Source organism: Gopherus flavomarginatus, chromosome 1, assembly GCF_025201925.1.
Source record: "Gopherus flavomarginatus isolate rGopFla2 chromosome 1, rGopFla2.mat.asm, whole genome shotgun sequence".
Lineage (NCBI taxonomy): Eukaryota > Metazoa > Chordata > Testudines > Testudinidae > Gopherus > Gopherus flavomarginatus.
Genome location: NC_066617.1, coordinates 343,537,151 through 343,553,719, shown reverse-complemented (window position 1 = coordinate 343,553,719; position 16,569 = coordinate 343,537,151).

Below are 16,569 nucleotides of genomic sequence, written 5' to 3'. Positions count from 1 at the left end.
AAAGCTATTTTTGCTATATCAGTCAGATTTATCATAGCCCAAATGTTGATTATATTGTGGAGAAACTAGGCAATTAATGTTGTGGATGAGATAAACTTGACAGATTTCTACGCTGAACAGCAGTTACTACGCTCAAAAGGCATGTACTGAAAATGTAAAGTTAAAAAATATACAAACATTTGGAATTTTAATCAAAATAACTTTAACAGGAATCAATAGGAAAGTGTTTAGATTTTAGTTTTGACAAACAAAAATGGTTAAACACACATAAGATCAGGTGTGTTTGATTGCAGAATGAATTATTTTCATCCACGTATCATCAAGATAATTTTAGTTTGTCAAAACCTTTGCTGATATGAAACTTCAAATGTGTGCACTATAACTCTGATTAATCACAGTGCTTAACCAGGTGCTTAATTTTACAAACATACTGAAGTCCCTTAAAGTTAAGCATGTGATTAAATGGTTTTGCAGAACTGGGGCCCATTTCTTCCCAAACTCTATAGTCTCTTGAGTTTTCCATGACTTTTTGTTAAATGGTGCACAAATACAACGGCTTTTTCTCCTGAGAAAACATTTGGGAGCAGACTTAAGGGTTTGCATGTGACTATTTTAAGATATGTGTGGTAGCCCCAGAGTTATCTGAAAAAGGTTTTTGCTAACATGTCAGAGTTGTTATTCGTACAACAAGTGGTAAAGCACGTTTTCATTCAAGGATAATTGGCCACATGACCCCTTTCTTCCTTTCAGTGATCAGATATTGTTTACAGATTTAAAAAGAAGGAAAAACCTTTGAAGCACTTTCTTCTCAGCAAAGGTTAAACAAAGGGTATGCTTTTCTTCCCCGCCTTCATTTTTTTCAAAGCAATGTAGTTGAACACGTGAGAGAGAGAGAGCGAGATTTCTAAAAAGCTTTGTGAAAAAGGTGGGAGGGAGCTCTATTCAGTGGTGAGAGGAGGGGAGGAGGAGTCAAGTTATGCGGTTCCACTCCTGGTTTGGCCAGGATTTAGGACTCAGTAAGGGCTAGATTTTAATCTATAATTCAGTTCAAGTAAGGGACAATCTGTAGAGGCAATGTCCCAGGAGAAGTGCAGAAGCCAGATTACGAGTTATATAATATGGACTCTGCTTCCCACTTGTGCCCATTTGCTGATATATTAACTTCCCCCTGTGCACTTGCTCTGATTTCCTAGCTAGGACATTGAGGCGGAGCCAAGATTTCTCCCAGTCACACCCATTCCCTGTGCAGAAAGAAATGTAGCAGCTACTTCCTCCCACCTTGCCCTATGTGGGTCCTACATTTTAGGACCCTTTGCACCCTGTGCACTAGGGATTGATCCATGACTGAACTACACCCTTGTACAGTGGGAAAGAGCAAGTCTAAATTGTGCACGTGGCCCCAGTTTTGCAATCAGTTGTTCATTGGCATGCTCCTATGCCTTCATGGAGACTCGCTGAGTTCCCAAAATCAGATAGGGTTAAATTCACCCCTTGATGAGAGCAAGCAGAAGTGTCTCCCCCACCTTAGAATATGGATAATATTACCCACCTACCATCATGGGATTGTAACTTTGAAATTTAAATTATTAAAGAGTGCAAATACTTCAGGAGCTTGAGATGAAAAAAGTTATCTGGTGAAATATTATTAGTATTAATTTAATGTTATTTTGTGACAAAACAAAGAAACTCCTTTTTAATTGGTTCAATAATATTTCTTTTGATTATGAAACATTAAATTCTTACATTGTCTCCTTTTGTCAGTCTATGCTGATCCAATTAAATGTTTACGTTAATGTAATTGCATTTTCAGGACTATAAAAGATAACCTTGAATTTTTTCCTCAAGATTTAGAGGAAAACCTAGTTGAATTGAAACACTGCCACGGTCCTTCAAATCTGAAAAGCTTTTACCCAGCGACAGCATTAACCTTAGTCTTACCTATATTCAAGCTTTAAAATAAAAACTGTTCCATGGTTTTGCAATACTTGTGCCAGATTGTGATACTTTTACTCACAGTGAATAGTACCTCACAATATGAGTAGTCCTACTGACATCAGTGGTAATACTTGTGAAGTAAAGCACTATATGTTAAGAGTAAGGATATTGCTGTTGGCCTTTATATAATTCATTTTTGTTATTCCAGATCAGGATCAAGGCCTTGTTGTGCTTTGTACTGTACAAATATGGACCTTGATACTACAAAGGCTTACACATGTGTTTAACATTTGACTAGTCCTATTGAAATCAAGTAAATTAGGATACAAGCCTGCGACTCGGAAGACTTGGGTGCGAGTCCCTGTTGTACCACAGACTTCCTGTATGACCTTAGGCAAGTCACTCAGTGCCAAATTTTCAAGGGTATTTAGTAGAGCTGGTTGCGATTTTGCTGAAACACTTCTATCTTCTGTTGGAAAAATTGAAATGAAATATTTAATTTTGGGGAGACAAGGTGAGTGAGGAAATATCTTTTATTGGACCAACTTATTTTGGTAAAAGAGACAAGCTTTCTAACTGAACTGGATTTTCATTTTTTGAATGGACTCAAAATGTTTAGTTTTGAATCAGTTAAAAAATTGTATTTATTTATCCTTACAGGATTTGTAGTTCCAGCACCGATTCTCTCCAGGGATGGGCTCCCTGGAGGACTACATCTCTTATAATACATTTTATCGGTGTGGTACCTTATGGGAGTCACTGACTGTGGATGCATTACAGGAGATGGCTCATAGGTGCATGGCTCATAGGCGAGAATGGGGCCTGGAACCTCAGCTACCATTTGGGAGTTGGCAAAGTCAGTTTAATGTTGAAATGCACTTCAACAGATTGAAGCAACAAACATTTCTATTTTGGGAATGTCAAAATGTTTAATTTCAATCAAAAACCTTGAAATGAAATGTTCTGACATTTCCAAATAATTTTTCTTTTAAATTTATCTTCTGTAGAAAATGTTGACATTTCAATTTTTTGTCCTGTTTGACATTTCAGTTCAAATGTTGAACTTTTGGAATTTCCTGGGGGATGGAAATTCCAAATTTTGCTCAGCTCTAGTAATTGGTGCCTAAATATGCGGATAATCACCTAGTATAATTTTAAAAAGCATCTGGGTGCCCAACTCCCATTAAATCAATAAGTGTTAGGTATCTTAAATGCTTTTTTATAGATTCCAAGACCAGAAGGGAGCATTATGATCATCTAGTTTGACCTTCCATATAGTACAAGCCATAGAAAGTCCCCAAAATAATTCCTAGAGCATATCTTTTAGAAAAACCTTAATCTTCTCTTTGTTAAGCTAAATAGATTGAGCTCCTTGAGTCTATCACCATAAGGCATGCTATCTAATTCTTTAATCATTTCCATGGCTCTTCTCTGAACACTCTCCAATTTATCAACATTCTTGCTGAATTGTGGGCCGTAGAACTGGACACAGTATTCTAGCAGCGGTCATACCAGTGCTAAATACAGATGTAAAATGACCTCTCTTTTCTTACTTGAGATTCCTCTGTTTATGTATCCTAGCATCACATTAGCTCTTGAAAATCCCAATTGGTGCCTATAAGCATCTTTAGTTCCCAAATACCTTTAAAGATCTAGCCCCTACTTCCTCTGGGCCTTGGTTCCTCATCTGAAAAAATGCATCACTACGATCCAAAGGGGTGTTGTCAGGATAAATAAATTAAAGACTGTGAGATGCCCAGATACTATGGTGATGGGGGAATCTTAGATCGATAGATATTTACATAAGACCTTGCACAATCAGGACCAAACTAGCGACAAAGAGATCCAGATCTAACACGACTATTCCTCTGATACTTAGGATCAAAAGAGTAAGGAATGATAAAAGGTAGGTGAAAAAGATATAATGTACAATCATTATTTTTACCTGATGTTGCTTCTTCTGGGACAGAACTCCCTGCTTTTCCCATTCTCTATCCTCTTTTGTACTTGTACCTCTCCAGCTAATACTAGGATTCTGCCTTTCAAATACTCCATTGCAGGTTGATGACTTGCAGTTTTCTCTAATTTGTGGTAGGAGAACCAGATTCTTGATGTTTTCCATTTTAATTTTATTAATATTGGCTAATTCGGCATAATGTCTTTTTCAGAAAGCTGCTGCACCCTTGTATTAAAAGGAAAAAAAATTCTTTCTATTGATTGTTCATTTAAAACACACAAACCAGATTTGTCGGCAGAAGAGTAATTAAATCCAGATTTTTGCTTAGTTTTACAATCTGTGCACTTAAAATACAATCAGAAAATTATCCACGGAATACTATTCACTCAAAGTGGCACAATAATTTAATTTCAGCTTTAAGAACAAACCTATATATCACAACACAGAAAAAAACAAAAACAAAGAAAAGAAACTTGATAAAGATGCTGGGTGAAATACTGACCCCTTTGAAATCAATAGGAGTTTGGCCGTTGACTTCAGTGGGGCTAGGATTTCACTCACCGTTCTTAATAGCAATTGTTTGTGGTCATGACAGTAACAGATTAGCAGCACTGAGGAACAAATGCATCCTCTTATTTACAGATTACGGGTAAGGCAGTAAGTGTATAAACTCCCCAACACCGCACTGCCAGTGGGTTAGATCCTGCAGTCCCGACTCTGCAAAACACCCATTAATTTCAACGATAGGTTGGCCCAAGTTAAGACTGCAGCATTTGGTCCTGGTATTCCTGAACCCTGTAGCTCCATACACTCCCATTCATTTCATGACAGAGGCTGGTTATGTTTTGAGAGATATACCCCTGCTGAAAAGGCAGTGATCTGAAGTGTGGCCCCCAACCTGTAGGTCAGAGAAAAACATTACATGAAAACAGAACTTGTAAGAATATAGGAGAAAACCACAGAGAAAATCTGGTTTCTACTTTTCAATTAAATGTCCTAAATTTTCCAACTATTTTGGGTACTTCAGACCAGTGGTGCAGAGGTAGAAGCGTATGGTTTCCAAAAATACTTAGTGCCAGCAGCACCCATTGACTTAAATTGGGTGCTCAGCATTTTTAAAGGCTCTGCATCCTACTACCAGCCTTTCATCTCATCCAGTTCTGTAAAGTTTTAAAGGTTACGCACATACTGTCCAAAAAATCACTCACATGCTCTGCCTTGTTCAAAAATCTGTACAGTGATGTGTTCCATGAAGATATTCAGTGTGGTAAGTATCTATATACATTTAATAGCATTATCCTACATACTGCTTATGGAGACACTTTTAATCTTTACTAAATATTCTTTTTTTGCCTATGATAATAAAGATGTTTTCGCTAGGTGCAGATTTGAAAGGGGTTTGCTTAAATGTGATTTTTAAGACTGAAACTGATAGTTTCAGCCTGCTGTTTGTATCTGTGGAATTTGGAATAGAAAAGGAAAATCATGTATCACAATAAAGAAGTCCAAAAGAAAAATGCCTGATTTAAACAATTTTGGTTTGGAAAGACCTAGACTCTCTAAGCAACCTTTTTGTAATCACCTGGGTTTTTCTGGGTAAGGACAGACTATACTTAACTGGCATTAAGTCAAAATGTCTCTTCCCCAGAGTTTCTGTCTGCAGTTCTATCACACTTAATTGAAAGTGATCTAATGTCAGATGCCTGAGTGTTTGTTGTCAGCAAAACAAATAATACACTTCACCGCAGGGAACAACATGAGTCTGGAGGTAAAGGTGAAAGTGTTCCTTTCAACATTATCATCAGCCAGTGTTTGGAATAAAATATTTATTGTCACCTGCTATGGGTAGTTAATTAGGTGCTTTATTCCATAGAAAATATACTTGCAGTGATTTTTGCTTACTAAAAGTTGTATCTTCCACAACAGTTTGTTTGTTCTGAATTCCCCATCCAAATAGAATTCTGGCTTCAAAAGTGCAACAAAACAAAGGAACCTAGGGGAAGAGAGCTGGTATGGTGCTTTGTGGCAGTCAAGCAGCAACAGTTATACATAGTCACAAACAGAAAAACTTTGTTAGGAAACAGCTAAGGATGAAAGCGTGTTTCAGTGGAGCCCAGCTACCACCCAAACCCAGTAGTACATTGTCTTTACAACCTGCCCCCCACAGACAATAGAATGTCTGGAAATGTACAAATAAGAGGTCTATACTATTCATCCCTACCATGCAATCCTTCATCACTTGCTCTCTCTGTGTTTCACTTACACCATCCGCTAGATTTTATTCTTAAAGTTTTCCCCTAACATTTTCAAAAATCTGCACAAAAAGTCAAAATAACCAGTTACTTGATGCTCCATGATGTCACCGAAAATCTGAAAAGCCCAGATGATGTGGGGATTATCACACGTAACTTAATTTTTGTAATAGATCATTTTTCTTCTTGTATGAATTAAATAATTTCTGTGGCAAGCTATTTACTTTTAAACTTTTTTGCAGCTAAATACAAAAGTAACCAAAAAAATTGTAAGTCAGATAGGAATGTACAGGACAATAATGAAAAAGATTTTTTCTGCACAAAATGAATGGCCTGATAGGGGCAACTTCTAACCTTAGACCTTAAACACATCCAAATCCTGCCCTTGGACACTCAGATGCACATTTAAGCATGTAAATTGGGCATTTATATACATACATGTCCATTGAAGCATCAAGATGTTGGATTTGCAAAGACACACATGCAAGAAAATTGTCATTTCTGTTGATTTAGGTTTATATGGTGTGTTTACCTCTTCTGCAGCAACATCTACACTGAGAACTAGGGCTGTGATTTCCAGCTCGCGAAGACATACTTGTGCTAGCTCTCCTCGAGCTAGCTTGTTAAAAACAGTAGTGTAGCTGTGACTGCACTGCAGTGGCAAGCAGCAGCAGCCTGGGCTACCCATGCTGAGAGCAACCCCACCTGGACCACATGGGAATGTACTCGGGGAGGCAAGCCCATGCTGCCTCGACTACACTGATATTTTCAGCACACGTCAATGAGAGCGCTAGCACAAGTGTGTCTGCACAAGCTGGAAATCACACCCCTAGCTCCAAGCGTGGACATAGCCTAAGTTTATCTCAAACAAACCTCTCAACTTGCCAAGCCAAAAGGTGAGATACAAGGTGTGACAAAGACCCCAAAATGAGGAACTAAAAAAAATTATTCATGTAGGAAACTTGAAATACTTTGGGATTCATTCTCCTATAGTAACTATCTCTTGATTCCAGGTATCTTTAATTTCTGACGTGAATAATTCTCAACAGTAAAAATGAGGGGATGACAAATTGGTGTGGAACACGGATGACTTTTGAACTAAAATGAGTGACATCCCCCAGTATAGGAGACAATTGATAAGTAGCACCTCTACTGTATCATGAGGCATGGACAGTACTGTGGTGTTGAGGTACTGTTAATATTTCTTTATCCATTTGGGGAATTTATTTGACCTAAGTCCTTTTTCTTCCAACACTTTGCTTGTCATAGCATAGGCTCTCTCACAGGAGTCTGCTTTATTACTCTGGCATAATGGCATTTCAAAATCAGAGATTTGTTGCTGTAGGACTTGGTGGCTTCCTCTAAATAATAGAGATCCAATGAACTGGAACATCCTACTTCTGCTATCATCTTAGCAGACTTGTTTCTCGGAGGTGCAGTTAGGGCAAAGTCCTCTGTCATGAAGATCCAAGGAGCAGATCTGAGTGGCTGTGAATCAGTGTGCACAAAGGGTATGTCTACACAGAGATAAAAGACCCACATCACAGCTGAAGCTGGCCTGGCTCAGCTGACTAGGGTTCACAGGGCTTGGGTTGCCGGGCTAAAAATTGCTGTGTAGATATTTGGGCTCAGGCTGGAGCCTTAGTCTGGCACCCATCTCCCTTATATGTTCTGAGCTTGGTTTTCAGTGCAAGTCTGAATAAGAATATAAGAACGGCCATACTGGGTCAGACCAAAGGTCCATCCAGCCCAGCATCCTGTCCTCTGACAGCAGCTAACTCCGGGAGCCTCAGAGGGAATGAACAGAACAGGCAATCACCAAGTGCTTTACCCCGTGTCACCCATTCCTGGCTTTTGGCAAACAGAGGCTAGGGACACCATCCCTGTCATCCTGGCTGATAACCATTGATGGCCTATCCTCCATGAACTACACAGTGATTTTTCAGCCCTGGAACCCGAGCCTTGTAAACTCAAGTCAGCTGACTTGTGCCAGCTATAGGTTTTTTTATCTCTGTGTAGACATACCCAAATAGAGCAACGCTAATTATTCCACCTCTACCTGCCACTCAGATCTGAATGTCACTGATCCTAGTGTGCAGACCTGGACATGGATGTGAGAGAAGTAGCAGATCTACACTGCATACCTTTTTGGGCTAATGTCCAACCACCATGTAGCCCTGTATCTGGAACCAGAATGTTTGGCATTCAAGGTGCCATCTTTGGCTGCCAAACACAGAAAGGACTGCTCAGTTATTCTCCATCTAAGATAAATCATCTCAGCTGAAATCTTCATGCTAGAAGACCAGGGATATGTGAGACTGTGACACAATGGCCCCTTGGCAAAGGGTCCCCTATTCTTTGAAATAACTCTCTTCTTAGACCTGACAAACTCACTGCATTAAATACATTGCTTATAGGCTATTTGTCCATAAATGATAACATGTAAGGTCCCTGTTGTAAGCTTGTAACTTATCAATGTTCATAATCGGAATAATATAACTATATTGAAGTTTATGCCCCTATAGTCTTAAGGTTAAAATAAGTCAGTCACCAGGGAATAAACTCAATGAAGTCCTATTCATGCAGGAAGAAGTTGCCACCCCTTCCTGGGCAGCTGGTGATGTAATCCCAGACTCAATTGTCTACCATTGCCTATGGCAGGGGTTCTCAAACTGGGGGTTGGGACCCCACAAGGGTTACACGGTTATTACATGGGGGGGGGTTGCGAGCTGTCAGCCTCCACCCCAAAACCCAGCTTTGCATTCAGCATTTATAATGGTGTTACATATATAAAAAAGTGTTTTTAATTTATAAGGGGGGGGGTCACACTCAGGGGCTAGCTATGTGAAAGGGGTTCCCAGTACAACAGTTTGAGACCCAATGGCCTAGGGTGATCGGACAACCTGATATTATCAGGACTGTCCTGATATTAGGGGCTTTGTCTTATGTAGGACTCTAGTACCTCCCCTCGCCATCCCAATTTTTCACAGTTGCTATCTGGTCACCCTCCCATTGCCCATCACAGAACAGTTAATAAAAACCATCAAAAACAACCACAAAGAACAAAAAACACTTGAAGGTAAAAACGGGACATTGTAACAGGATTGCCCTGTCTGTGAATAAAGAGAAAAGACTGTTTCTGTATATCAGACTGGGGAGAGGCGCTCTGCTCCTTTGAGGGCAGAGGATCTGGGATATCTATGAGTAGCCAGTGTCAGGGGCTGGATAGCACAGGGAAATGCTTCAGTGGGACTTGGGGATTGGGGTGCACCTCTTGTTAACCTGCAATGGAAAGTCAAGCCTGGCAAAACTTGAGGCAAGTGCTTGAGTGCTTGAGAGGCTGGTGGTTACGGAGCTAACACCCGGTTACCACAAACAAGGCTCCCTCCAACTGGAGGCAGGGGATAACAAAGTGATTCACAGTCCTCAGTATTCAGAGAACCCTCACAGAGCTCATTTGCAGCAGTGCTTCACAACTGATTATACCCAGAAATATCTCATATCGCACACAGGTGTCAAAGATCACACATCTCTATGCTGGACACATTATTTCATAGCATTTAAGGTCAGAAGGGACCATTAGAACATCTAGTCTGACCTTCTGTATAACACAGTCCATCAAATTCCCAAGCACCCCTACATTGAGCCCAGGTCAATTCATGCTTACTGTTAACAAATAAGTGACGTTCCAAAAGAAAGCAGCTGGGCTTCAGCATTTTATGTTGTGCTGCATACACATTAGTGAAATGGCTGGCATGCCGATTTTCAGCTATGACAATATCACATTATGTGTAGATACTCTGGTGAAAGCAGGGCCGGCGCTTCCATTAGGTGACCCTAGGCGATCGCCTAGGGCGCCAGGATTCGGGAGGGGGGACATTTTGTGCGCTCCCCACGGGGCTTGAGGGAGCTTCTGGTTCCACTCCCATCGCGCCGCCGAAGAAGGACCTTCTGCCGACATGCCACGGAAAACAGCGGCAGGCAATTGAACAGCTCAATGACCGCCGCTGTTGCCTGCAACATTTCGGCAGAGGGTCCTTCTTCAGCGGCGCAATGGGAGTGGAACCAGAAGCTTCCGTGCGCCCCATGGGGAGCGCACAAAATGCCACCCCCCTGAATACTGCCTAGGGCACCAGAAACCCTGGCGCCACTCCTGGGTGAAAGGCACTATAGAGAGCCGGGACACACATAGACAGACAGATTAGCTGTGGAAGACAATCTTTATTATCCAGTATATGTGATACACAAATACAGCTGCGCCATCACCTCTGGGAGATGCTGAGTTCCCTGTGCTCTGGGGAAGGCAGCTTAAAAGGGAGGTTACAGCTCTGTCAGCCGCTGCAGATGGCTCTGTGTCTTCTCTGCCCTGTTATGGTAACTTGGGCTTGCGTGGCCTTAGCAGCGAGTTGCAGTCACAACAAAAGGCTGCGTAAGCCCTTTCCTAACCCCATGCTCATTCACCTGCTCCAGGACAAAAGACAATCTAATTATCAGTGTTCTCTGCCTTCAAAACAGAACGATCAGGCAGTTTTTTTTTTAAGTGAACATGCTGGGAGTACCCAGCAAAGCAGCTCAACCCCATTCACGGCAGGGTGAAGAAATTCTGCACACATACCGGGAACCACTAGAGGCCATCAGATACCTCTCCAAATAAAGAGCCATTCATTTTAATTAATAGGTGGATTGGCAGGGAAAAGCCTGTGGAGGCAGCAGGCCTGAAGTATCTACAGTGTTGTGATTTTAGGAAGGGGCGGGGGGAGGAATGCAGACTCAAATGTGCAAATGAAATTAATTATTTGAGTGGGAAGAGGGAGGGAAGGCAAGATTAATTAAAACAATCTTTGAGGTAAATATGAAAGGGATTGATAAACAAGTAGATGCTGCATGAGGGACCTGATAACATTACAGCCAGCTATGACAGCAGCAGTAAATGTTCCCCCACCCCCTTGGCAAGATGGAAACATTCATTTCCATTTGCACATGACCACCTGGTTGTGGTTGGAATGTCTTTTTACATATTAACCAGATACTCCATAGTTGGGATGTCACTGGATTTCTGGGTAACCTTCCTAGGATCGTTTCCTACCTGTGCTAAGAGTTAGGGTATATGCCTATGTTAATTTCTAAATGATGGTATGCAAAAGAGTGCTAGGTCTCTGCATCTATTTCAGCAAACTCCCTGACATGATTTATCACATCTATTTGTTTTCAAAAGAAAACATATTAAGGCACAATTAAAATGAAAGCTTAAATGTAAACAAGGTGAGTATTTGTACACTATCATGAATGTATAAACTGTACAAAATGCAATCAGGCTTTGTCTTTGGTCTAGATCCTCTTCCTATGAAAGTCAATATAAAATTTCATTTGACTTCAGTGGGAAATTTATCCAGCTTTTTAACTCTTTAATTTCTTATCTCTTTGGTTATGTCTTCCCTGTGATTAGTCTGTTATTTTTTAATATATTTGCCTCGGTTAGTTTCCTTCCACATTTTAATATTCCTTCTTTAATTGTAAGGAGTCAGACTTGTGGTCTCCCTTATGCCCAGGGCCGGCTCCAGGGATTTTGCCGCCCCAAGCAGCCAAAAAACAAACCAACAAAAAACGCCGTGATAGCGATCTGCGGCAATTCAGCAGGGGGTCCTTCGCTCCAAACGGGAGTGAGGGACCCTCCGCTGAATTGCCGCCGAATACCTGAAAGTGCCACCCCACTCCTGTCATAAACAGATAGCTAAGGGTTAATGTTCTTTTACCTGTAAAGGGGTAACACCAGTAACCTGAAACACTTGACCAAAGGACCAATCAGGAAACAAGACTTTTTCAAATCTGGGTGGAGGGAAGTTTGTGTGTGAGTTCGTTCTTTGTCTTGTGTCTGACCCTCTCGGCTCTGAGAGTGATCTTTCTATCTCCTGGCTTTCTAATCTCTGTTTCCAAGTTGTAAGTACAAGAATAGTAAGACAATAATAGGTTTATATTGTTTTCTTTTGTATTTACATGTGTGTAGTTGCTGGAATGTTTTAAATTGTATTCTTTTTGAATAAGGCTGTTTATTCATTTTTTTCTTTTAAGCAAATGACCCTGTATTTGTCACCTTAATACAGAGAGACCATTTTTATGTCCTTTTCTTTCTTTTTTATATAAAGCTTTCTTTTTAAGACTTGTTGGAGTTTTTTCTTTAGTGGGGACTCCAGGGAATTGAGTCTGCAGCTCACCAGGGAATTGGTGGGAGGAAGAAGTCAGGGGGGAAAATCTCTCTGTGTTAGATTTACTGACCTGACTTTGCATACCCTCTTGGTGAGGGGGGAAGTGCTTGTGTTTCCAGGACTGGAAACAGGGAGGGTGGAGTCGATCTGTTTAGATTCACGGAGCTTGCTTCTGTATATCTCTCCAGGAACCCAGGGAGGGAACACCCGGAGGGGGGAAGGGAAATGGTTTATTCCCCTTTGTTGTGAGACTCAAGGAATCTGAGTCTGGGGGTCCCCCAGGGAAGGTTTTGGGGAGACCACAGTGCGCCAGGCACTGTATAGATTCCTGGCTGGTGGCAGCTTTACCAGGTCCAAGCTGGTAACTAAGCTTGAAGGTTTTCATGCTAACACCCATATTTTGGACGCTAAGGTCCAGATCTGGGAAAAATGTTATGACAACTCTGGAGTTGCCGTCCCAAGCACCTGCTTGATAAGCTGGTGCATGGAGCTGGCCCTGCTTATGCCTCCTTTGTTACACCTTCCTTTTCCGTGGTCTTATCCTGTCAACCCTTACTTAAATGAAGAAGCATCACCAACTTCCAGATCTAGGGGCAAGATCCTTCTTAGGTCCTAGATTTCCTTCAGAAATGAACACAAATTTCCTCTCACTACCATAGGATAGGAGAGAACTGAGAAGCGCATGCCAATGAACTACTTGCATATTTTTTAAAAAGTCTCTTAGTTCCCTTAACACAATGATGAGTGAGATATAGCTAGTGTGTACTCATTGACGAGGGCTCTTTACTGCACCAGCACTTCTATTTCAGAAATTCTCCAGTCCTTTTTATGGTCCAGATTCTCATTCCCTTAGTAAATAATTTAAATTGACCTATTCTTAGGTGCCCAGATTGCGGGTGCTTTACTCAATGAAAGAAATGTTTGTTTATTTGCTTACTACTAAAAAAAAATCTAAAAAGGGTGACCCACCCTCCAATAAGTAGTTAGTATACTACTAACCCAGGAGTTAGTATACTCACTTGACATATGAGTGATCAAACTTCAAATCCCTGCTCCAGATGTTTCTCTCTCCTGAAATGCCATCCTGGACCTTAGCAACCTTCCTGACTAAAGTTTTGTGAAAACCAATATGCTCCTGTGAAAAGTTTCTGTTTCAATTAATTGACCTTTTTCAACAGAAACAGGTTTTGTTGTAAAATTCCCAAGGAGCTTAACTCACCAGTGCCTGCACTGATTACACTGGAATTGCTCATGTGAGTAATTGCTCACCAGTGGCCGTAAGGTGTTTGCAGTCTGGCCCAGAGTTAGATGTAACTCATTGCAAGTGTGACTATCAGAGTCTGGTTGTTGGCATCCCATTGAAGGAAATAGGATCATTTGCAGGACGCTACTCATTATAAATAATAGTGGCTGTATCTGGCCCAAAGTCTTGCTCATCTTACCTAATTTCTACATTTAATGTAGCTGTTGACAAGTCTATTTACAGTGTGGTAGCAGTGTTCCCATCAGTGCCATCATTTTCATAAGAATCAAGTATTCACATAGTGAAAGACCATTTTGTTATATAAGGACCTTAGACCCAGCCTGGAGCAAGGGATAGAGCATAAGCCGCACCAATTTAGGAGTAGTTCCAGGCTGCATTGTGCCTGAGAGATACACTTCTGAGTCACAGTCCTTTCCCTGGTTCCTCCTTGCTCCTGGGTTGTAGTGCTTTGCCACTGGCCAATGTCACCAGTAAAGTACTACTGCCCATCCTGGATTGGCTCAGTTATTCTGGCCGCGAGCAGAAGGATGGATCCAGGGATCTGCTCATTTCCTGCTCCTTCCCATGCCACCTATCAACTCTGGAGATGGAGCAAGTGTAACCCACACCCCTCCTGGGTGTGGTATTCTTTCCTATTCAGTGGCACTGAGACCACTTAGAGATTGAGTCTGCTACAGCCTTAGCTAAGAGCCATGTAGTTTTAGCTCATGCATTTTGCTCCAGAGGTCCCAGGTTCAATCCTGCCCCTCAACGAACAGGGTCTGTCAGTGTTACAACTGAGGTCTCATCTAGGATATCAACTGCAAAGGCTCTGAAGCTTGGGATGCGCTTCTGCAGGTAGGGGATGTATGTAACTCACACTTTCTGGGTGTGGTGCTCTGTTTCCCTCGAATGGCACCAAGGCCAGTTAGAGATGAATGAGTCTGCTACAGCCTCAGCTAAGAGCCATGTGGTTTTAGCTCACGCATTTTGCTCCACAGATCCCAGTTTCAAGGCTGCTCACCAGTGACTGGGGTCTGTTATTACACAAGCAGGTGAGTAGTCCTGCTTTCTCCTGCATGCTTGGACCCAAGATGCAGACAACTCATGTTGGTACATAGGGGAGTTTTTACTCAGTGGAAAAGAGGTGTAGTCCAAGAGGAAATCCAGCCCTAAGCACCATACGGTGCCCCTATCCTCAGGTAGTAATGCCTTACTCCTCCATCTGTCCCAAGGGAATTACTGGGAGGATGTAACTAATAAGGTGCTATTATGCTTGAGTCGGGGCATCATATTCTGGCCCAGATTTTGCTTTCGCTTTGGGCACAGAGAATGTTATCAATCTGCACGGATGGTGTAATTACCGGCTGCTCAGTACACCAAACCCCTAGGGTGCCAGGAGCATGCCAGGTGTAGCAGACTCGGAGGCAAGCACCGTAGGTGTTTAAGCAGCTAGGCCTTGTAGGTGGTAGGCCCTAGTGGGTCCCAATAACTGTTCAGACAAAAGGCTAAGAGAAAGGAGATGTTATAGGGCTGGCAGGAAAAGGACAGGTTGCAAATTCCCTAGGTACAGAGGCTTTAACAGTTACAGTTCAAAGTGAGCAATAGCAGTAAATGTTTGGGTCCCTTGGACAGTCCAATCAAGAGTCAGGGTTCTTCCATCCTGCTGCCTGGGGTGCCCTCTCCAGTTCAGTCTCAATTCAAGCAAGTAGGAGCTTGGAGCTTTCCAGGCCGGGCTCCCTTAGTGCCAGGGGCATTCAAAGGAATAAAAATGTGGCTGCTTTTAGACAGGCACTTTCTGTCCCCCCGGCGGCCATTGGAGATGCTCTCTCCCCCCTCCCGACGCATCTGTAGTCATTAGTTTTACTTTTAATTATTCCTCTCTTTACATCTCCTTATCCCCATTTTATTTTAACTTAGGGCTAGACTATGATTTTAGTCACAGCCCTGAAATGCAGAGAGTACAGTGTTCAGTGACCACTCAGTGCTTAGGGAGCTGGCAAGTGCTTTCCTTTATTTTGAGTCTGGTTCCAACAATTGGCTGTATGTTACAGCAAGAATGTCATGGTATCTCGCCCAGACTTTGTCTGGGAAGTCAGCCCTTAAAGTCACAGTCCATCCTCAATATCTGAGTTGGGACTCCGCTACTCTGTGCTGCTAATACAGTCTGCACAGCTCAAATGTTGTACTACAGTGTGACAGGGCCACCTGGGGCAGGGGGGCAAGTGGGGCAATTTGCCCCAGGCCCCGGGCCCTGCAGGGGCCCCCATGAGAACATAGTATTCTATAGTATTGCAACTTTTTTTTATGGAAGGGGCCCCTGAAATTGCTTTGCCCCAGGCCTCCTGAATCCTCTGGGCAGCCCTGCAGTGTGACCACACTCACTCCTCGAGAGGAGTTAACTTGAATGTAGATAACTCAAGCTAACAATGCAGTGAAGACAAGCCCTCGGGGACTACCCCGAGTCACTATTATTCCTCACTCATGGAGGATAGTTATCACTGCCCAACACCAGCAGTCAATGCATCTCCCCTCTTCTCCCTACCTCCCAACAGGCTCAGCTATGCTGCTTACCTGCCCTGAGGAGGGAATAGTCTTGCTTATGCTCACATGCCTAGACCCAAGGCCTGAGAAACTTATGTAGGGTAAGAGTAAGGAGGGGAGGTTTGGGGGGATCTTACTCCCCCTGACCCCTTGCATGGGCAAATAGAGTGAGTCAGAAACTAGCCCTTCCTGTGACAGATTTCATTTTCTTTTCTATCAGTTCAAGCTGAACTCAAGACTTCATGCAGTCTTACGCTAGAACTTAAATCAGAAGCTGATAGCTTGTAAACAAACATTTCAGAGTTTTCATTTCTTGTTTTGGCTGAGATGTGGTATACGAACTTACCACAAATTAATGTTGTGAGCAAAAAAATGCTGAATTTGGATCTTGGCATTCACATGGCTTGCAATTTACTTGGTGTCATTCAAGATGAT